Source organism: Rattus norvegicus, chromosome 18 (genome assembly GCF_036323735.1).
Source record: "Rattus norvegicus strain BN/NHsdMcwi chromosome 18, GRCr8, whole genome shotgun sequence".
In the NCBI taxonomy this organism is placed as follows: Eukaryota; Metazoa; Chordata; class Mammalia; order Rodentia; family Muridae; genus Rattus; species Rattus norvegicus.
Window position 1 is genome coordinate 60,527,060 of NC_086036.1, and position 22,655 is coordinate 60,549,714.

A 22,655-nucleotide genomic window follows, 5' to 3' on the forward strand; every position below is an offset into this window, starting at 1 on the left:
GTCAACATTTGAGCTTATCTGTGACAGTAACTCCAGACAAACACTGAAGGTACACCCTGTGAGGATCTCTGCTTTTTAGAGTCTGAAGGTCTTACCCAGGAACCTGAAACCACTCACAGGTCTGGCTCTCTCAGACCTGTGATGTCATAGGACTGAGGTTGGCAAGCCGGGGAAGGACCTGTGACATCACAGGAGCGAGGGTGGCAAGCAGTAAATGAACCTGTAACATCACAGGAGTGAGGCTGGCAGACAGTGAATACACCTGTGACATCATAGGAGAGAAGTCAGCTAACAGTGAAGGAGCCAGGGACATTACAGGAGCAAGGTTGGCTGGCAGGCGGTAGAGCAACATGAACAAGCTTTTAAGGAATTAATCTGGTGAGCGTGATGCATCTGAGTTCATGACAGTCGGGGAGGCCAGACAACCCTGAGTGTCACCAACAGGGATGGCACCCATACAGAAGTCCACGGGGAGGCAGTTGGAGTACCTGGTGTAGCCATCTTGGATCCCTGTGAGGTAGAAGGTGGCAGCCACTGTGGGAAACAGCTGTGGTGGTTGACTGAGCTTCCTTGTCAGCCCAGAAGGAGACATTTATCTTTCCCACTCCTTAAGAAGCCTAGCTTCTTATTTTGGAAAAAAATAATGATGTTCTAATTCTAAGAAGACTAATGCATGCTAATTTAGTCATGGCTGTGTCACACATAACCCTCCTCTCTTTTTTCTTAAATACAGTCTCTGATGTCACTTTTTATTAGGGCCATAAATATGCACAGATACCTCAAAGAAGCTGTCATTTTGAGCCTTGGTTTGATTGTTTCTTTGTATAAGTCAAGGTAGCCTGGCTTATGCTGTGGGGAAAAACAGCATTCAAGTCTCAGTGGCTTTAAGTACCAAAGATTGTTGTGTGCTGATCCACATCCCCTCAAAATTCATGTGTGGAAGTCTTAATTCCCCAATATGCCATAATGCTTGTCTATGTGGAAACAGTTTTTTAAGAGGTAATTAAGTGAAAATTAAGGCTGGATCCTTTTCCTATTGGACTGGTGTCCTTATGAACAGACATACCAGGGTCAGCGAGGAGAAGACATGGGCAGAAGTGTTCTCTAGTCATCTCATCTTACGAGCCCAAGAAAGAGGCCCCTCTCACAGCCTTGGGAGGAACCAGAGCTATCAACATTCTGATCTGACTTCCAACCTCCAGACTTGACAAACAACCTCATTAGAAGTGGAGGTTAGGGGGTTGTGCTGGGTTTGGCATTGCTTTCTCTAAACTCCCAGAACAAGATAGCATTGTAGATACTTAACATGTACTTGAATACATTTGATAATTTATGTTGAGGTCATAAGATAATAAAATTACGGTTGACACTGAATAGCTATGAGTTAAGAGTTTCTTCAAAAATAATATCTTTAAGCAATTTCTCTGAAATGATCGCTGCAGGTGTGGGAAACTGCTTCCTGGCAGCTCTGAGACTTGGGAGCTGAATATGTTGTTGTCTCTGCCCAGTCTAGAAGCAGATCATCTGTCCTTGTCAGGACTCCTGAGAGGTAAAGTAACAATGCCTAGCCCAATCTAGTTTAGAAATAGAAAGTTGTTTTCTTGTTGTTGTTTAAAGAAAGTTAAATAACCAGGTTCCAACCACAGAAACAACTGGAACCAGAGTTTTGAACAGAGTGAATGAAATAATTCTTTAAATAACATAATGTGTCTTACTCTTTCTGCCTCTCTTTTTCTGCTTCCCTGTCTCTTCTCTCTCTCTCTCTTTTTTTTCTCTCTCCTCTCTCATCTGGACGTCTTCCTCCCTCCATAGCAACCTGTGCTGTCTCCTGCTGCACACTGGCATCCTCAGCTTCTTGGAACCTATCTGTTGGGTCCTTTCCTTGGGTCCTATTTGAAGACCCTCAAAGAAGCATTTTTGATTTGGGATAGATGGTCCATTGCCAAGTCAGCTGAGGCTACAGCACCTCATACTATTGCAACTCTTGTTTACTGATGTTTACTCTTGGTCAGGGCTTAAGTTGTATGGCAAAGACATGGCTACCAGCTTCTCAGTATTGTATTATAAGAGGGTTTTGTTTCTCAATAGTATTGATGCTTCCTAGATCCTTGTTCCCACTTCAGACTAGTTGTGTGATCAGCTTTGACAAGTGTCAGTCAATAGCCAGTCTCCTTGATTATTCTGACCCTTGCTAAGACATTTCCTTGACTACTGGAAGTGTCTGGTTCTTTAAAATCTGACCACTTTCAGCAGATCATGGTTTCAGCCTAGCACAAACGAAACAGAATCAAGTGTTTGCAAGGCATGAGATTTGGAGAGCCTGTGCTCGGTGGGCCTCAGTAAGCACAGTATTTTGTGAGAGGCGTCAGGCTTTGGGCAAGAGCAATCCAGAATCTCGTTTCTACAATCGGACCTTTGTTCTCTTGGTAAGTTTTCCTATCATAACTTTAAAAATAGAAACATGAATCATGCTTGAGCTCTGTTGTGCACAGGGTTATTTTGACTGTCCGTTCTTTCCTCTCTACTTGCTGTGCGAGCTCCTCTTTTCCAGCATCTAGCACAATGAATGAGTAAGTGAATGAGATGGGAGTGGCCAGGGCCTGGTGGCATGTAGCAGAGAAGGTATGAACTACACTCAAAGTGAAGGCAGCCTTCCTTTGGGAATGACCAGAACCTGAGTCTCGCTTAGGTGAGAATCATGTGTTAGAAAGGTGGGCACAGAATTACTAAGGAGAAGGAACAGTAGAGGTAAGTCCCCAAGGCAGAGGAGTCACACAGTAAATTTCTGGCTGAGCCAGGTCCCCACCCCCACCCACACCCTTTTTTGGGGGTTGGGGGTCACAGGAGATAACCAGGTTTGGTTCTGTTCTGCAGAGTGTACTAGGCTGATGGTTTTTCAAATGCAACATGGTTATAATCATCATCAGACAGTGCATCCTGCCTGTCAGGCCACTCTTGAGGTGGGAAATTCTAGTGAGATTCAAGAGGAAGGTAGAACTGCCTTTTAGTCATGTTGCCGCTGCTGCCCAATAAAGAGACAGCACATAGTCACGTTGCAGCTGCCGCCCAATCAGGAGAGACAGCACATAGTCACGTTGCAGCTGCCGCCCAATCAGGAGAGACAGCATATAGTCATGTTGCAGCTGCTGCTCAATCAAGAGAGATAGCACATAGTCATGTTGTAGCTGCTGCCCAATCAGTAGGGATGGCACGTAGTCATGTGGCAGCTGCCGCCCAATCAGGAAAGACGTCACCCATTCTTTGTGCACATCTCTCCATGTAATCACAAGGATGGATAAGAAAATGCTGATTGGCTTAGAAGCCAGAGTAAAGAAGAAAGTCAATGATCTTCTATTTGCGTGATATAATTGACTCAGAGTGGACTAAACACCACAAATGGATGCAGTTGATGACCTTGAAGTCCAGAAGAAAATCCTTTATCTGAGCCACCGGTGCTTGCTCAATGGAGTTCAGAGTTCATCTAACATAATGCTAAAGTGCACAAATAGGAACCGACGAATTTTCACAGGAAAGGTAAGGACAGAAGGAAACAATGGACATGCTCACTCCATGTAAGACCTATCCTGTGTGGACGAAGCCCTTCTCTTCTGAGTAGAAGCACAATTGCATTAAGACAGTGTGAATGGATGGGGTTGGAACAATGACTCAGTGGCCAAAGACAAGTGCTGCTCTTGCAGAGACAGCTCTGTTCCCAGCACCAGGTGGCTTACAACTCCCTCTAGTTCCAGCTCCAGAGAGATCCAACATCTCTTCTGACCAATGCAGGTACAGCACGAACGTGCACAAACCCACACTCAGATATACATGCATGCATATAGTTAGAAAAGGAAAGAAAATTAGAGCAGAGTTTACCACATGTCGGCTGGCCGCTGAGATGGCTCTATAGGTAAAGGGACCAATGGCCTGTGCTCTATCCTAGAGACTCACACTGGGGAAGGAAGAACTGACCCCAACAACTTTCCTGGAACCTTCACCTACTTACTGTGCATACCTCCCCCCAGAATAACATTTGTAAATTTTTTCTTAATAGACACTCTTTTGTAGCAGTCCTGAAAGACACCTTCGCATCTAGTTCTTGGACCTTTGGTCAGCTTCTTGAGTAAGAGAACAGTGTGAGTGCAGGTTTTATCCAGATCTCACAGCCCTGCCTTCCTGTTACTTTTTCAAGGGTGTGGAGACATTTAGCACGGCTTCGCGGTCTCCTTGGCTTGTCCCAGATCATTGCTTCTACCTTCTTTATCTTATCACTATTCCAGTTCAAGAAATAGTCTAGATCCCCAGACTAATAGGTATGGTGTTTTTGTTGTTTTTGTTTCTTGAGACAGGGTTTGTCTTAGTTACAATTTTCATTGTTGTGAACAGACATCACAACCAAGACAACATTTAATTGAGGCTGGCTTACAGGTTCAGAGGTTCAGTCCATTTTCATCATGGCAGGGAGTATGGCAGCATCCAGGAAGACACGGTGCTGGAAGAGTCAAGAGTTCTACATCTTGATCTGAAGGCATCCAGGATAAGACTGGTTTCCATTGGCAGCCGGGAAGAGACCCTCTGTCTGGGTAGAGCTTGAGCCTAGGACTTCAGAGCCTGCCTTCACAGTGACACACGTCCTTCAACAAGGTCACATCTACTCCAACATTGCCACAACTCCTAATACTGTTACTTCCTAAGCCAAGCACATTCAAGCCACTACAGGTTTTCTCTGTGCAGCCCTGGCTGTCCTGGAATTCACACTGTAAACCAGGCTCCCCTCGAACTCGGACATTAGTCTGCCTCTGGGATTAAAAGGTATGCACCACCATGCCCAGCTTTTGGTACCCTTTAAGACCTTGCAGTCTAAAAACCTGTCCTTCTGAAAGTTCCCTGTGAAAACAGAGGGGCCTGGGGTTTACAAAGCGAAGTCCCTGAAAAGTTCTTACTTGCTTTCCACATATTTGCAGCATCACTACAACCAGGGCAAGTTCTGGAGCCCAAGGCCCTATTCTGTCTATACCGCTCTGTGATAATAAGTGTTAACTGTCAATGGGACACAGCCTAGAATCGGCTGAGAGAAAAGCCCTGCTTTAGGAATTAGACAGGTCAGATTGACTTGTGGGTCTGTAAGGGGTTATCTTGATTATAGTTGCTATAGGGGGGGCTCAGCCCACTGTGGGCAGCACCATCCCTGGGTAGATTGTCCTGGGTTATGTAAGAAGGCTGATGAAGCAGGAGACTGGGAGCAAAAAGGAGAAAGAAAACCAGGAAGCAATGCTCCTCCACAGTTTCTGCTTCAAGTTACTGCCTTGACATCCTTCATTGATGGACTGTGACTCATGGATGTAAGGCCAGTAAACCCCCTCCTCCTCCAAGTTGCTGGGGGCAGAATGTATTTCTGTAGCAACAGAAAGGAACGTCTAGAGTGGGGTTTCGAAAGTTTTCTCTAAATTTCTGTCTCCAACATCTAGAGTCAAAGAGGCCATTGGGGCGAGTACCATTGGTAGTCGTGGTGATACTATACATTTAGGAGACAAGACCTGGACCAGGCAATACATGTAGATAAATTCCTGTTACTGATGAGAAGCTCATTATAAGCAAGGTGATATCACTTCATCTGGTACAGTGACCTGGATAACAGCTCCCAAAGACACAAGCTTCAATCTCCTGCTGTAAAGAGCACTGAAGACTGGCTAGTTTATAAATAGTGTGAGTCTACTTCACCTCTGAGGCTTCCAAGTTCCAGACTGAGAGGGCTGCTTCCGGTGAGGACTCTCTCCCTGTCATAAATCGGCAGAAGGCTTCATGTGGAGAAACAACCGGGGAAAGAGATATTGTTATATAAACACTGGCCCAATCACTAGGGTACTGTTCTAGTTTCCTTCCTGTTGCTGTGAGAAAATATTCTGACTAAAAGCAATTTAGGGAGGAAAGGGTTTATCCCAGACCACAAGTTATAGTGCACTATTGAAAGAAATCAGAGCAGGAACTCAAGCAGGAATTTGAAGCAGAAACCATGTAGTGATATTGCCTGTTCGCTCAGTCACTGGCTCATGTTTAGATACTTTTCTTACACAGCCCAGGCCTAACTGCCTAGGGATTGTGCCACCTATAGTGGGCTAGGCTCTCCTATTTAATTAACAATCAAAATAGTCCCTAACACACATGTCCATAACCCAATCTAATCCAGGTAATTCCTCTATGCAGACTTCTCAGATGACTCGAAGTTGACAGCTGACAGTTAAGATTAATCAGGAAAGGTATTCACCATTATGTTCTAAACACCTTACCATAACCCCATATCCCGATATCATTCATTGGAGATTATTTTACCAACACACTTTCTGGAAGAAGACGTGTTGAAAATACAGCACTTATAAATATAACAGTTTGTGGGGGAATATCACTTATCACAGATGAGAGAACAGGAAGCATACTAAGATGAGGTAATTATCCTGGGCCCTCAAAGAAATCACGTTTATTGTTAGAAGGGGAAGCAGAGGACAATTTGGCACATAAGGGAAGGTGATGGAGAGGAGAAGCAGAGATTGGAGCCATGTGACCGAAAGTCAAAGAAGCAGTGTAGCCCCGAGAAGCTAGAGGAAGCAAGAGTGGACTCTTAAACAGGAGCAAGCAGGCCAAACCTTGATGTCAGCTCAGACACTGATTTCCGTTCTGACCTGCAGAACTGAAGTTCTGTTGTTCTAAGTCACCCAGTGTGTGCTGTGCTGTTATAGGAGAGGCAGGAAAATAGCGAGCCAGTTGTAGAGCATCAGCCAGGAGAAAGACACACCTTCCTCGTGTGGCCTTTCCCAGAACCAGGCGTGGCTGCTAAATTTTTATCACTTGGTGTCACACATTGAATGCTTGAGAAAGACACTGAGGATCTGTGAGGCTTTGTAAAGTCAACTACTAGACCAGTGGCAAGCAACCTAGGCCAGTCGATTTCTTAGAACGTGTGCTTCAGAAGACAGCCCAGGCAGGCCCGAGAGATGGAATCTCTGTCACTGCACCCCTGCCACTCTGAAGATTTCGTCACAAGTCCCTGGCCAATGACAACTTGTTGTCTGCAGCATTATAAAGACTCTTGTCCAAATTTGGAGCAGAGACTGAAGGAATGGCCATTCAGAGCCTGCCCCACGTGAGTATACAGCCCTTAAATATGCAGTCACCAAAACTAGATAATATTGATGAAGCTAAGGAGTGCATGCTGACAGGAGCCTGATATAGCTGTCTCCTGAGAGGTACAGCCAGAGCTTGTCAAATACAGAGGCAAATGCTAGCAGCAAACCATTGAACTGAGAACGTGGTCCCCGTGGGAGGAGTTAGAGAAAGGATTGAAGGAGCTGAAGGAGCTTGCAACCCCATAAGAACAACAACGTCAACCAACCAGAGCTCTCAGGGACTAAACCACCACCCAAAGAGCACACATGGACAGACCCATGGCTCCAGCTGCATATGTAGCAGAGGATGGCCTTGCTGGGCACCAATGGAAAGAGAAGCCTTTGGTCCTGCCAAGGCTAGAACATCCAGTGTAGGGGAATGTTGGGGGGAGGGCAGAAAGGGGGGGTGGTTGGGGAGGGAGAACACCCTTGTAGAAGAAGTGGAGGCGGTGGGATAAGGGGGCTTATGGCCAGGAAACTGGGAAAGGGAATAACATTTGAAATGTAAATTAAAAAATCCAATAAAAACAAAACAAAAAACTCTTGTCCAAGGGTTTTCTCTTCATCATCATACATCCAATGCATTGTTCAAAGGGTAAGCCTGGAACAGCCTTAAAGACTCAAATATTCAACAATGCAAAACCAAAGGTAAGGCCAACTGCTGATGATTGCTGGAGAAGGGCACAGGGCTGGTGCATCCCTAACAAATGTAGACAGGCAACTGAAGATGTGACTTTGCCTTTGAGTCAGGCATTGCCCTCTTTGGCTACCTATTAGAATCATTTGGGAAACTCTTGGAGAACTCAACATCAAAACCGTTACTCAGGGCCAGTTATGGAAGGGTCTTCTAGAAGTAGATACCTGGCACTGAGTGCTGATATGAAATGTCTCTCTTCCCATTTGACCCCAACTGGTGGCACCAGTTTGGAAGGCTGTGAATCCCTCAGATGGTAGGACTAGCTTGGCACAGTAGGCCAAAGGGGACAGGGCTAACACATCATAACCTGACCTTGCTTCTAGTCCCATCCTGCTTCCCAATGCACTGAGCTGTGAGAGTCCCATCACATGTTCCTGCCATCACAGAGATGCTCCACTATTGCCTTCCCCTCTGATGAACTGTTCCTTGGAAACCATGAGCCAAGAGAAAAACTTTTTCCCTTAAGTTACTTCTGCCAGGTCCTCTATTATAAGAGTCTTCCAAATTTTCCATCATTCTATGCTTATCAGAATATTTATTGAATGACTAGATGGATGAGTGTATATCTGTAACAGAAATGCAAAAGAGGACATAAGATCTAGAGATGGAAGCTGGAAATAGACTTTGTGGGTTACTTGCTCAGCAAACTGGGAGACCTGTGTGTGGATCCTAGCACCCATATTTAAAAAAAAGCCAGGAAGTCTGTATCCCCTATGGGACTTAGAGACAGATGGGAGGAGAGACAGATATATCTCTGGGGCTGGCCTGCTATCAGCCTAGCTCCACTTTCAGTAAGAGACTCTCAAAAGAATGAGATAGAGAGTGACAGAGGAAGACACCTGACATCCTCTTCTGGCCTCTTGTATACACAAGTCCAAGCAGTCATACACCACATGAATATTCCACACAAAGATCCAGAGAGCCTTACTTAGAGTGCGCACTCTTTATTTCTAAACTGGTGTGCAAAGTTTGTGTGTCAAGATTCTCAGCCACAATAAGGGCACAGAGGGCAGACTGCACCTATCTGGTTTTACAGTTTTTAAATTAGGGAGGAGAGTTTAAAGACAGCAGTAGAAAGGTGTCTTAGGGTTTTACTGCTGTGAAGAGACACCAGGACCAAGGCAACTCTTATAAAGGATAACATTTAATTGGAGCTGGCTTACAGGTTTAGAAGTTCAGTCCATTTTCATCATGGCAGGGAGCACGGTGCTGGAGGAGCTGAGAGTTCATCCAAAGGAAGCCAGAAGACTAGCTTCCTGGCAGCTAGGAGAAGGGTCTCCAAACCCACCCCTGCAGTGACATATTTCCTACAACAAGGCCACACCTACTACAACAAGGCCACACCTCCTAATAATGCCACTCCGTGGGCCAAACATATTCAAACCACCACAGAAGGCAAAAGTGGAACACCTTGAAAGTCAACAGAAACCCTAAAAGCAGAGAGACAACTCCATGAATTCTCAGGGTCCATCTCATACCAGGCCAAAATGGCCCAATCATACATATTCCCCTGAATGTGACATTGTTTTAGAACAGCGTAACTATGTCAGTAATAAACAAGACACTATCAAGGTGACATTCTGCTCCCTACACCATCTAAGGAGCCACAAGAGTCCAAGCAAAGCACTAGGCCTGGGTAACCAGGGTATCACAGGCTCTATCTTTGGAAACGCCATTGGGTTTAATAGTTGGCAGAAGCACTCACTATCTTGGAGATAACAGAAAAGCATAACCTATATCCTAGATGTACTTCCTAAGAGGCTCAGGGGAATTGTCTCAGGGAGCAGGCTGTCCCTCCTGTGTGTCTGGAAAGGCCTCCTATGGGGCAGAGCAAAGAAGGAGAACAGACCTCTCTGGAGAGAACATCCAGGTTGAGCAAAATGGTATATGAACAGATTCTTTGAAGAGGCTGGCTTTTCTCCCTTCTTACAAAATGCCAAAGAAAGTACCTTTCATTTGGAAAGGTTTGTTGCTTTCCTAGGGGGAGTTAGATTGCTTTCAAGCTGTATGGTGTTGCTTTGTTCTTGAGATCTGTGCTTGTCTGGGGGAAAGCAGGTCTAGACTTGGATTTCCATGGGAACAGGAATGGGCCAGGGAGGAGTCTGTAGACTTTAAGTTGACCCCACACTGAGGAAAGATTGTATAAAGGAAGTGGACTTACCTCAGATGCAGAGTCATTGAGATCTGGATACGCCAGAATGCAGGGACAACCCTATTACAGGTCCACCACAGGCCTACACAAGGCCTTATTGCAAGTTCTTTGTGGGGAAGGAGGTTTACTGAGTGCAATGGCTATTCCTGTGGGCCAGTCAGGAATCCTACCAGTCAGGAAGTCAAAACCTGAAAGGTAAACTTTAGCCTAAGGAAGGAAGAAAATTTCTTTCCTCTTCCTCTTCTGAGTCTTTGTCAATCTGGATGTAGTGGATGGCAGGATGGGAGCTCACCTGCAGAGGGCAGCGGTGCGCAAAAGAACAGTGAGGGCTCATTGGTTAGTCTCTGAGAGAGAAAGAAGTGGATGGCATCATAAGAAAAAATCTCTCTGTCTCTCTCCCCCACTTTGCTCTGTCTGTCTCTGTGGGTGCGTGTGTGGGTGCTTGCATGGGTGCATGTGCATGCGTGGGTGTGTGTGCATGTGTGTGTGTGTGTGTGTGTGTGTGTGTGTGCGTGCGTGCGTGCGTGCGTGCGTGCGTGTGTGTGTGTGTGTGTGTGTGTGTGTGTGTGTGTGTGTACATAATCTTGCAAAGCAAAAGCTATGGCAATAGACCCCCAGAACTCTACAAAGGACAAGCAGAAGGGTGTTAAGTCCTGATAATCAACAAATCAGGACTGGAGCCGATGTGATTTTAATATTTTGTGGAAACGATGTCCACAAAACATTGGTCCCTTAATATTTAGAAAACTGATGGTCATTTACAAGTTCTGTGACTCCAGGTAGCCTACTGATGCCTACTTTCATGTGGGACAACATCAAGACATAACTGGTCATAAGTCATAAGTCAGACTTCTGAAGGTCATTTTTTTAGGATCAAAGCAAGTAACGTTCAAATATGCCTTATAAGTGGTAAATATGTTGACCTGAACGGTTATTTTGCCTTTGAAAGTTTTCCAGCTGAAATGATGAAGCATACCTGAACATATTTTTTTTTATTTTTTTGCTTTTGCAAGTGTGTTTTTAACAAGCACACCAGGGGATTCTGCCTTGCAGGTGTGAGGACCACAGATGGTGCCTATCCTGACTGTCAGTTCACTCTCCTTCCTCTGAGGGAAGGACGGATCCTAGGAGGGGTCAGATGAGGGGACAGTGAATGTAGGTGCCAGTCATCCCTGGTTGACAGGAAGAACAGAAGCTGCTTCTAAAGATAATTAAGTATGGAAGAAATAACCCAAAACCTACACACTCAAGTTAACTGAGCAGAAGAAAATATTATTTAAGTACTAAAATGTCAACTTATATTTCAACATTTTTTGAAGGAAATCAATTGATTCATCAACAAATTCTTATTTAATCAGATTTGTTTGTTTGTTTATCGTGGTGCTACAGAGTAAGCCCAGGTCTTATACAATCTAGACAAGTGTCCTATGACTGAATTACCAGCCTTCAATTTACTTGAATTGGGTAATAATTGGCCAGCAGCTCTTTTAGAGGAGGCACTTTGGAAGTTAAAAGGCCAACCTGTTGTCTGCCTTACCCTTAAGCAGTCACACTCATAGAGAAGGCATGTATCTATGTGAAAGGTGCATATGACAGGCTAGACATCTCCAACTCAAGTGACCGGTATGACTGGTGGCCCTGAACCATGGGTGACTTCTGAGCCCTCATATTGTGGGCACAATGAGAGGGGTCACTTGATGGCCAATCTGGGCTATAAGTGTAACTGGACTAAGAAGTTCTCAGAAGGCTAAATTCATCCATAATACAGCTATGGATGAATCCCTGCGGTTGTTCCAGAGACAATTAGGTCATGAGGTCTCTGGCCTAAAGAGTGGTACCATCAATCAGAATTTGACTAGAGAGTAGGACGTGGTGTAGCTGTGGAAAGAGAGGTCTAGATGGAGACGAAGTTCCCTGGGAACAAACCCCCCAGACTGTACCTTGTCCCAGGTTCCTTGCAGCTCTTCCTGACAGCTGTCTGCCATGAGTAGCTTCTGTCACATGTTCCTGTCACCATGATTGTCTTTCTCACCACAGATCCAGAATCAATGGAGCCAAAGGCTGTGTACCAAAGCTTCTGAAACTATGAGCCGAAATAAAATACTTTCTCTTTCAGAGTGTCTCTCTCAGACATTTAATCACAGCAATGGCCAAGTAACTTATATGGGCTGCATGCCTGTAAATACACACCTAGATGTCAAATGCTTGGGGGAGACCTAATTATTAATGTTTATATATTTATATGTTGTACTAAATTAAAATACTGGGGTGAGGGGGCGTGGAATGGGAATGTGGCTGCACATATTGAATATACATTCTTGGGGCAAAGATTGTAGAAGACTCCAGGAAATGAGGCCAGGCTACAGAACCTCAAGGCCTGCCACTCTCTACTGACCTACTTCCTCCAGCCAAGTCCCGCCTCCCAAAGGCTCCAGAACCTTCCTAAGTTTCACTACTAATTGAGAACCAAGCATTTAAATGTGAGCCTATAGAAGGTATTTCATATTCAGACCACAAACTCAGTGTTAACCACAGCTCTGTCTATAGTCTGTATCCCCTTCCTTTCGTGTGTGTGTGTGTGTGTGCGCGTGCGTGTGTGTGTGTGTGTGTGTGTGTGTGTGTGTGTGTGTGTGCGCATGCGTGTGTGGCCCTGGCCTGGGAGCTCTTGGAGTTTCTCCCTTTTGCAACACCAACTCATACAAAGCAGGTCTCCAGCAACTCCAGGCACACTCGTTCCCTGTAATTATTAAGCACAAAAGATATAACTCAAGGAGGCTAGGTCTGAAAGTACAAATTCCACTTCCGCTAAGCACCTTACATCTAGTCTGGCCACTGGGGTGGTGGAGGATGACTCAGTAAATGCATTACTGACAAGAATGTCAAACCAGTAGAATGGCTAAATATTTTGAGCAACTTCTTTAAGTAGATATTTGGCTCCCTGGTGTCATCTCTTATAAACTGTTTGCCCAAGTTGGGCTACTTCAAATTTGCTTCTCTGCATTTTTATTCTTTATTTATAGGCATTTTTTTAAAGATTTATTTATTTTATGTATATGTATACACAGCCACTGTCTTCAGACATACCAGAAGAGGGCATCAGATCCAATTACAGATGGTTGTGAGCCACCACGTGGTTGCTGGGAATTGAACTCAGGACCTCTGGAAGAGCAGTCGGTGCTCTTAACCACTGAGCCATCTCTCAACCCCCTATTTATAGGCATTTTTTTATAGTATTTGTCAGATATATGCCTATTCCTTCTGAAGTGTCTGATGGGGTTGAAGACTAGATAGTCATAGTCTTACTCTAAGCATAAGTAGTTTAGGATTAGAAGATGTTTGTCTAAGAAGATGGTTTTAGGTTGATAATGCAAGTTGGGATAGAAATTGATTTAGATACAGAGCTCTGAACTTACCAGGATAGGATAGATAGTAAAATACTTTCTCCTGAGTTGCTGAACATAAACAAAATGGACTTTTGAATGTAACTCTTCCCTATTTTCATAATTATTCATAATTTTTCCTACTGTATGTTGTTTATTATTTTAAGAGAAAGAGCCTTTTTAGTTAGGAAAAAAGGGGAACTGTTGAGGTTTGGTCTGTTGCTATGTATGTGCACAAAGGGATGCTATGAGCCCTTGTTCCTTAATTTAAAACTTTTGGTTGAATAAAGATGCTTACAGCCTATAGCTAGAGAGGTAGGTAGAATTTCATTTCCTGGGCTTGGATGTCTGAGGCAGGAAACCACAAGAGATGAGGAAGAAGGTAGAGAGAGAAGACAACATGGGGTGGGTGAATTATGAAAACATGGCATGAGGGCTAGCCAAGTAGAATAAGAGTAGCCCATGCGGAACTTGGCTAGTCATATTCTCGGGGTTATTGGCAGGGAAGTAGACATAATACCATAGAGGGTAGCTATCTGCTCAGCTTTAAAACTGTCTAAGACTTAGTATAAATAAAAAGGTTTGTGTCTTTTATCTGTGAACTAAATGATCTAAGGAGGGGTAGAAACCCCCAAACTATGGCATTTGCTCCCCCACCCCTTTACAATTTGTCTGGTTCTTTAAAGAGAACATTTCTTTATTTATTTTGGGGACAACATTTCATGCTGAAGTCTAGGCTGGTCTGGTACTCACAGACCTCAACTTCTGTCTGTTTGCCTCAACTTCTGAGTCCTGGAATTCTAGACATAGGTCAGGATGCTTGACTACGCTCTATATTTTTCTTTTCTTTTCCTTTCTTTCCTCCTCCTCCTCCTCCTCCTCCTCCTCCTTCCCTCTTCCTCCTCCTTTCCTCCTCCTCCTCCTTTCCTCCTTTTCCTCCTCCTTCTCTTTCTTCTTTGACAGGGTCTCTCTATTATGTCCTTGAGTGTCCTGGAATTTGCTATGTAGACCAGACTGCCCTCAAACTCACAAAAGTCCACCTACCTCAGCCTCTCAGTTCTGGGATTAAAGACATGAGTCATGATGCCCAGATTTTATTTATTTTTCTTAAGAAAATATCTCCATGAACTGGAATTTTAATTTTCACTTAAAAGATTTAACTTGTTTGGGGGGAGCAGTACTAAGATTGAACCCAAGGCTTCCCATATGCTGGGTAAGCAACCCACCACTGGCCTATACCACAGCCTTCCTTCCTTTTACCTTTTACACGAATGCATACAGTTATCAAATCCCATTCATCTGGACAGCCAAGGGCAACACATTCCATTTTATGCCGCCTACACCTCGGTTTAGATACATGTTCTAAAGGCTGGGACTGTGACCCCTCCCCTACATAGTGAAGCTTCTCCCTTTCTGTGGATGGCTTCGCAATGGAGTGGAGGAGGGAGACAGCATGCCGAGCTCTTGCTCCTCCCCGTTCCTGAGTTTGTGAGATAGATTCCTCCAAAACCTTGGCTGGGAGGTTTGCATTCAAAAACCAACTGAATACATCTTGGGACTTCTGCGGGCACCCCTCCCCCTCTGTTTGGAAAGCATTTTTCCAAACTGTGGTGCATTTTTCCTGAGCACACTGTATTTAGAAGGCAGTCGACATTTGCATAAAATTAGGCCGTAGCCCACCTGCTCAAGGATTGTGTAAGAACCAACACCCACTCATTGGAGTGTGGCATGTGAACTTGTGCACTTAGGTTGTGAGCTCTTCCAAATAACGTTCAATAGCCCTGTGTTTTTGACACTGAGGGGGAAATCACAGGTACTATCCATTTTAGGGGAACTGAGTTGCCTGGGGCTTTAAATTTGCATCCCTGTGGCATCCCGCTGTAGATAAGCAAGGTTGTGTGAATAGTTTCAGGGAGTGTGGGCTAGAAGGAAAGGAGTTTGATTATTTCACCCTGATATCTTCACTACTGAAGACCACTTGTAACAGTGAAGCAGCTGGAGGGGTAACATGATTCATATTAATATATGCATGCAAATGGGTTAGAATGGAATTAGCATAATTCCTGCGCTTTGGTTTTCCCTCGGAAGTTGAGACTATTGGTTTATTTACAGTCTGCAGTGAGACCAGCCAGGCACTTACGTTGCTGACAGATGGTAGGGAAGAGAAGGCCATGTGCTGTGGCTCAATGGGTGAATGTTAACATTAGAGTGTGTGGGTACAGCTCTTCAAAGAGGCCGGAGCCAGGAGAGAAAGCCTGGGAAAACAAAGGCTCCCTTTGTCTAGAGTTCTCCGCCAGTCCATTGACTCCCTTTCTCATAGTTATCCCTACCAGGGTTTTAGAGAGAAGGGGAGTTGAGAGACACAGGGGTGGGCAGATGGGCAGGGGTGTGCCAGGACCAGGGCAGAATCCTGTATGAGGAAGGAATGGAGAGGAGGGTAGGAACTTTCACCCAGTAAGAAGCTGGGTTCTAAAATGCTGGAAACAAAAGCCAAGCCAGGAGAACAGTTCCCAAGCCTGGCCAGTCAGACACTATTCTGGAGGGAAAGGGTTGAGGAGACAAAGAGCAGACTGGGAGACAGGACGTGGGGTACCCTGAGAGACTCTGAGATCCCTGATATTGAGAGGAGGCCCTAGCCCATTTGTGAAATACTGTGGCCAGCCAGGGATAGAGAAGCCTGTAGCTAGAAGGTGAGTGCTTAGGCAGGCCTGGGCAGGAAACTCAGGTAGTTTGTAATTGCATTCCCTCTTTGGCCTCCCATCACAACCCATGTCTTCTCAGGCCAAGCTCAACCCCCATAAACAATTTCACACACACAGAAGACAAGTAAACCCCACCCCTCACTCTATTTCTTTGTGTGTCCAGAGGAGGACACACCAGTAAGTACAGAAATAAACCACAAGTGTTACAAGAATGGTTGTCCCCACATTTGGAAACATGGAGTAAGGAGAAAAATAGTTCCAGTAACACCTAATTGTAGGTTCTCAATATGTATTGATACATATTCTGGTGAATGAATGTGCAGTTTAGAAAGTGTGTTTCATTCTTCTGTAATCTGTCTTCATAGTTAGCATGATTTATGACACATATAACCTTTTGCTTCTTACCACAAGTGTATGTGTTATAAGCAACTGCGTGCACAGGCGTGTTTGTCTGTGCACATGTGTATGAAGACCTGAGGTTGAGTTAGGGTATCTTTTTCTACTGTTCTTCACCTTGTGGTTGATAGCTCTCACTGAACTTAGAGCTTGTGGGTTTGCCTAGACTGGAAAACAACCTCTTAGCACCCCCAGTCTGGGGTGGTAGGTATGAGCTACCACATCTGGCTTGTAAGTAGGTTCTAGGGACCCCATTCAGATACACATGATTGTATAGCATACACTTTACCCACGGAATCATCTCGCAGCCCCTCACGATGGTGGTTTAGAATGGTTATAAGCCTCCATTTCTTTGCATGGAACCCATCGGCTTCTCTGAGGCATCAGGAAATGCACTTTGACTTCCTTCACTGAATTTCCCATGACCTTATACTTTCTGTGAGGTTAACTGTATTGGTCAGGAAAACAGGGTGAGTCTTACCAGCTCCGGATGAAACCCTGGGGCCCGGCATTGGTTAGCGAGTCCGTGAGGGCAGAAGATGCAAGATATTTTGCATAAAGCATGGCTATTTTCAGAAGAGGTTATGGAGTCGTGCGTTTCTCTCTGGCCCCAAGTTCTGTGACGGTGCCTGGGCCTGGCCATTCTGAACACAAGTGTTAAGGGCAGTGAACATGCACACATTTGCTCTTACCTCAAAGACTCCAGTGCCACTGACTACCTCCCATGCCAGCCTCCCTCTGCTGACCATCTCCGAAATTCTGCTGTGGTGCTGAGAGTAGACAAGCTTTGCTAGCACTCACAGTGCCCCTAGAGGTTAACGTTAACCTTAGTTTCCACATCAGGAACTTGAGACTCAGGAGGCATCTGAACTAAGATTTTTATTCAAAGCTGCCCTGTTCCAAAGCCCATTCTTTTCGATTACTAAAGCCTTTATGATCCTGGTAGTTTCCCAATAAAGGAAAACCATGTGAAGCAGAATTAAGGGTCATGCTAACATCTTGCCTTTGTTATTGAAATGTGGGTCGGTAGCAATAGAGATTTGATAGACAATTACCCACGAATGGCAGAGGGACCTGCTAATGACAACCAAGAGGACAGAGAGGAACCGTGATTAGACTCTTTGGCTCGCTGTGCAGAAATCTAAGGGGAAAAACAAAAGAAAATAAAAGTGATGTCAGGAGGGTCATTCGTCTTTATTTTTGTAGCTTAGTATCTGACCCGCCTCTTATGTTCGGCATTCCTGAGTTAAGTGCTCTAATTTCCAAGGTAAGATGAACCTCCCAACTTCTCCCTCTCTTTTAAAAATAACAACTATGGGGGCTGAGACATAGCTTGGTGGTTAAGAACAATTACTGCTCTTACAGGAAATCTGAGTGGAATCTGCAGCACTGTCGTCAAGGAGCTTACACCTGAGTGTAACGCCAGCTCCAGGGCAGCTAATGAAGTCCTCACTCCATAAGATGGACTCAGAACTACGTATAATTATTTGCTCTGCAACCTTCCAGCCAAGCATCCCTTCCAAGACTGAAGGGAGGAATGCTAGTGGCATCAAGGCCGTCTAGGCCAAGAGTAGCAGTGTGCTTGAGAAAGAATTATATATTGGCCCAGGCCCTGGTGCGCGCTGACCAGGGCAGGTGGTCTCAGAGGACACTTCTGCAGAATGTTCTAGGGCACTCTTCTGAGCTTCCTTACTCTGATCATGGCTCTTCAGTCCCCCTCAGAAATCTCCCAACTGCCCAACCTCCCTCTCTCATTTAAAAATAACAATTATGGGGGCTGAGAAGTGGCTTAGCAGTTAAGGACACATACTGTTCTTGCAGAGAATCTGAGCTCAGTTCTCAACAGTAACATTGGGAAGCTCACAACTACCTGTAACGTCAGCTCCAGGCTACCTGACGATCCCTCTCCTGGTCTCTATCGGCACCCGTCCTTGCATGAATATACCCAGTCACAGGTATATACTCACACATGATTTCAAGAATAAAGCAAATCTTAAACTACTAGCCGTATGAGATCCATAATTCATACCCCAGAGAATCTGGTCTTCAAAGGTAAACAAGTCAAAGTTTCTTGGAATATTTTCAGCATTCCACAACCATCAAGGATATCTACTTATGAAGATATTAGATGTGACTCTGAACCTTTAATGATCTCTCCAGCTCTAGTTACAGATATGAATTTTCACTTCCTGTCCATTCACCTAGAGTATCCATTCACAGACACTTCCCATACCGTTCTCACCACTTCACCCTCACTCTGTGGGAATTGCTAATCTAGTGTCTGTTTCTGTGCATCAGCCTAGTCTAGATATCTTAGTGCATGAATAGAATCATACGCTATGTGACCTTCGTATTTGATTTTCTTTTTCACTTAGCGTAGTATTTTAAAGCGTGGTGAGCGTGAAGTGGCATTTTCTGACCAAGTGACATAGCATTGTGTTGGTAAACTACAATATGTTCCTCAGTTCACCTCTTGATTAACGTTCAGAGCATCGCCAGATGCAGAGGAAGTGAGTCATTGGGGGGTGGGCCTTAAGTATTAAGGCCAAGTTTCATTTCTAGTGCTCTCCCTGCTTCCCTACAGATACAATGTAAACCAGCGGCTCACATTCCTGCACCCGCCTTCCTCACCACAGTAGGCCTCACCCCCTCCAGCTGTAAAGCCAAATTTAAACTGCTTGTCAAGCAGTTTGATGAGAGCAAAAAGAAAAGTAGCTAACACACCTGGTAACTGTATACAACTTTCCAGCAAGGTATCAAGCTGTTTAACATAGGGGCTCACTGATATCCCTGCCAATGGGTGTCCGCACTAACACTTTTTGCATTAAAAATTGTATTCATCATTGTGTGCATGAACTTATATTTCTCTAACAATTAATGATGATGAATATTTTATGGGCTTACTGACCATCTGTTTATTTTATTTGAGGTTTGAGGACACATATGTTTGAATAATTTGCCCATGTAGAAATAGTTTTTATTCTTGAGTTATAAGAATTCACTATAGGGTTGGAGAGATGGCTCAGCGGTTAAGAGCACTGGCTGCCCTTCCAGAAGTCCTGAGTTCAATTCCCATAACCACATAGTGGCTCACAACCATCAGAGCCCTCTTCTGGTGTGTCTGAAGACAGCAACAGAATACTCGTATACATTAAATAAATATTTCTAAAAAGGAATTCATTATATATGGTAGTCTCAAGTCTCTTGTGTATTACTTGCAAATATGTTCTCCCTGTCAGCTGCCTTTTCATAACAGCGTCCTTCAAAGCACACATAGTTTCAATTCTGTTTCCTTGAGCTGCTTGTATTCTGTCTTAAGTAAAAAGCCACTGCCTAAGCCAAAGCCACAAAAATGTAATTCTATACTTTGTTCTAAGGGTTATGTAGATTTACATTTTCCACCCAGGTCCAGGAACCACTTTGAGTTAATTTTGTGTATAATCTGAGATAGAAGTTCTCGTTCATTCTTTTATGTATTGGTATCCAGTTGTTCGAGTGCTAACCAACAAATAGACTAGACTCATGGAATTGTCTTTGTAACCTCACCACAAGTAAATGAACCATATCTACAGTGTTTATTTCTATGATCTCACTTCTATTCACCTACGTGTCTGTCCTTATGCCAGTGTCTTCTTGACACAAACATCGGCGGTTGGGTTCCCACAAGGGACCTGTCAAGAATCATACAGTTTTACCTTTACAAAGCAGGGTTCTTCAGTATCGGTTCATGACCCTGATGGAGCCAGGTGTGGTGCTGAGGCCGATAGACTGTAGATTGTGAGTTTGAAACAAGGGGAGGGAGGGAGGGAAAGAGGGGAGGGAGGGAAGGAGGGGGGGATGGAGGGAGGGAGGGAGGGAGAGAGAGAGAGAGAGAGAGAGAGAGAGAGAGAGAGAGAGAGAGAGAGAGAGAATTTCTGGATGCATGATAGGAAAGGAATGGGAGAAGACTTGGAAGGAATTGGAGTCCGTCTGTTTTTTCAGTACTCTGTGCCAACGAGCAGGGAAGCATTTCTCTCAGTAGTTTAGTCTGCCCACTATAGTTGCCTCCTAAGCACAGTACAAGAACGGTCTGGTCACACACAGGATGCATATCATGTATGGTATATATTCTGTACATATTTTACAGCGGTATATGATGTTTTCCAGAGGTACATAGGATCTGACTGTAATCTGTTTCGTTTTGGTTTTTAGGATTGATTGATTGATTGGTTGATTGATTATAAGTACACTATAGCTGTCTTCAGACACACCAGAAGAGGGCATCAGATCTTATTACAGATGGTTGTGAGCCACCATGGGGTTGCTGGGATTTGAACTCAGGACCTCTGGAAGAGCAGTCAGTGCTCTTAACACTGAGCCATCTCCCCAGCCCGCGTTTTGTTTTTTAACTCTGGCCAGATGTACTCACCTCACTGCTCTGTCTTCTAGCAGATCTCAGACATTCAATCCCTGCCTCTCTAAGCTGGGCACACAACTCAGTTCTATCAGCGGATGTGGTACCCCATCCTCCTCATCCCTCAAGCCCTCCCCCCCGGCCATCTGCAGCCTGATATTCCCAGATGTGTTAGCTTCCTTCGGCTGCTGCAGCAAATGACTGTGAATTCTATGGCTTACAATTGCATAATGTAGCCTCGGGTGGTTCTACAGGTCAGAGCTCTAAATTGATTTCACTGTACTAAAAACCACACTGTCAACAGGGCTGTGGCCTTCTGGAAGCTCCAAGTAGAATCCGTATCCTAACCTCTGCTTCTAGATGCACATGTGTCCCTTGGCTCATACCCCTCCCTTCTACTGCCAATGCCAGCAGCCTAGCATCTTGCTTCCATGGTTACATTGCCTTCCACTTGCTGTGGTCAAATTCCCCTCTGCCTCCCATTGTGAGAACACCTGTGATTTTATCTAGAGAAAGCCTGGAGGAACCAGGATGATTTTTTATGTCATGAGATCTTTAATCACATCTGAGAGATCTCTTTTGCCATATAATGAACATCTCCACAGGGTCTGTATTTAGCCCCTGTGAACCCCCTATGACTTATGTGGCTAATGAGAGATAGGGTCTGTTGCGACCAGTTGAAGGCTGTTATTTCTTTGTATCTTAACTTTACTTTTGTTCTGACCAGTTTTAAGATATTATAATGGTATCCTTGTAATTAACTTTCTTTACTGAGTTGTTGAATAGATAAAAATGTGTAGGGGTGATTGATTGATGTGTGGTACTCTTCATGGGGAGACATGAACAAACATTTGCTTACCCCAGGTAGGGAACCAACCGAGGACCAAAGTAAAAATACCATCAGAGCCCAACTTGGTGAACCAATGATTTGGATTGAGACTACTTACCAGAATCTGAGTGAGGGGTTACTTGTAAAAGCAGAAATGACTCAAACACACATGCGTCACTGAAGCCCACCCCTGCATCAGTAGCCTGTGAAAGCCAGAAACCTGGAGCCCATTGCAAAGCCCACAGGCAGCTCAGAAGGTTGGAGAGTGTCCTTTCCTGGTAGCTCAGCTGGTCTTAGCCTCTTCCTGGCAGCTCAGCTGGTCTTAGCTTCTTCTGGGCAGCTCTGCTTGTCTAAGAGTGTCTCTCCTGACTGCTCATGTATGCTTGGGGAAGAAGGGGATCAGAGACTGGTTTGTTTCAGGGACTTCCTGAAGTGTACTGAATTGTTTAGTTCCTGGGCTTAAGAAGCTTCCCAGCAGGATGTGGGGAGGGGGAGTGTGTTCAGCTTTCCTTAGAACATTCTATTGTTTTATTGCACTGTAAATATTCTGGCCCTAATGAGCTTTCCCCATAGAAACATCCTATTAGTCCACCACCCTTTTAACATTCATCTTAAAATATTCTGATATTTCACCTACCCTTTAACGCCTGTGCCTTAAGGAGTTTCCCTCTAAGATTCAAGGTTTTAATCTAGACAATGGTATGTGGGTATTTGGGAGTGGGCTTTCATTGATACAGGTCCCTTGTGTCATCTCTACTTCTGTAAGGCACCAGTAAATAAATCCATTGGTTTACTAAGCTAGACATGGATGGATTCAACTCCTTGATTACCAGTACCCTAAATGGGGCTGAAATTGGTAACTAGGGAAAAACAACAAAATATGGAAATGATTTGGTACTGCTATAAAGAAGGTCAAATGCAATTGAGAAGAATTTTTTCAATTAGAAAA

General features: G+C 44.5%; 1 long non-coding RNA gene across 4 annotated transcripts in view; it reads left to right on the forward strand.

Moving 5' to 3' along the window:
* The first annotated feature begins 206 nt into the window (after positions 1 to 206).
* The window catches only part of LOC102553083 (uncharacterized), a 110,342-nt gene continuing 87,893 nt past the window's right edge, over positions 207 to 22,655 (forward strand). For 3 of the 4 annotated variants that reach the window (XR_010059861.1, XR_010059862.1, XR_361428.5), the window contains exons 1-2: positions 207 to 378; positions 1,443 to 1,549. This is a non-coding gene — a long non-coding RNA (uncharacterized LOC102553083). Of the gene's footprint in view, positions 379 to 1,442; positions 1,550 to 12,043; positions 17,992 to 22,655 lie in introns of those variants that run through there. The other variant, XR_005496226.2, reaches the window with a different exon arrangement.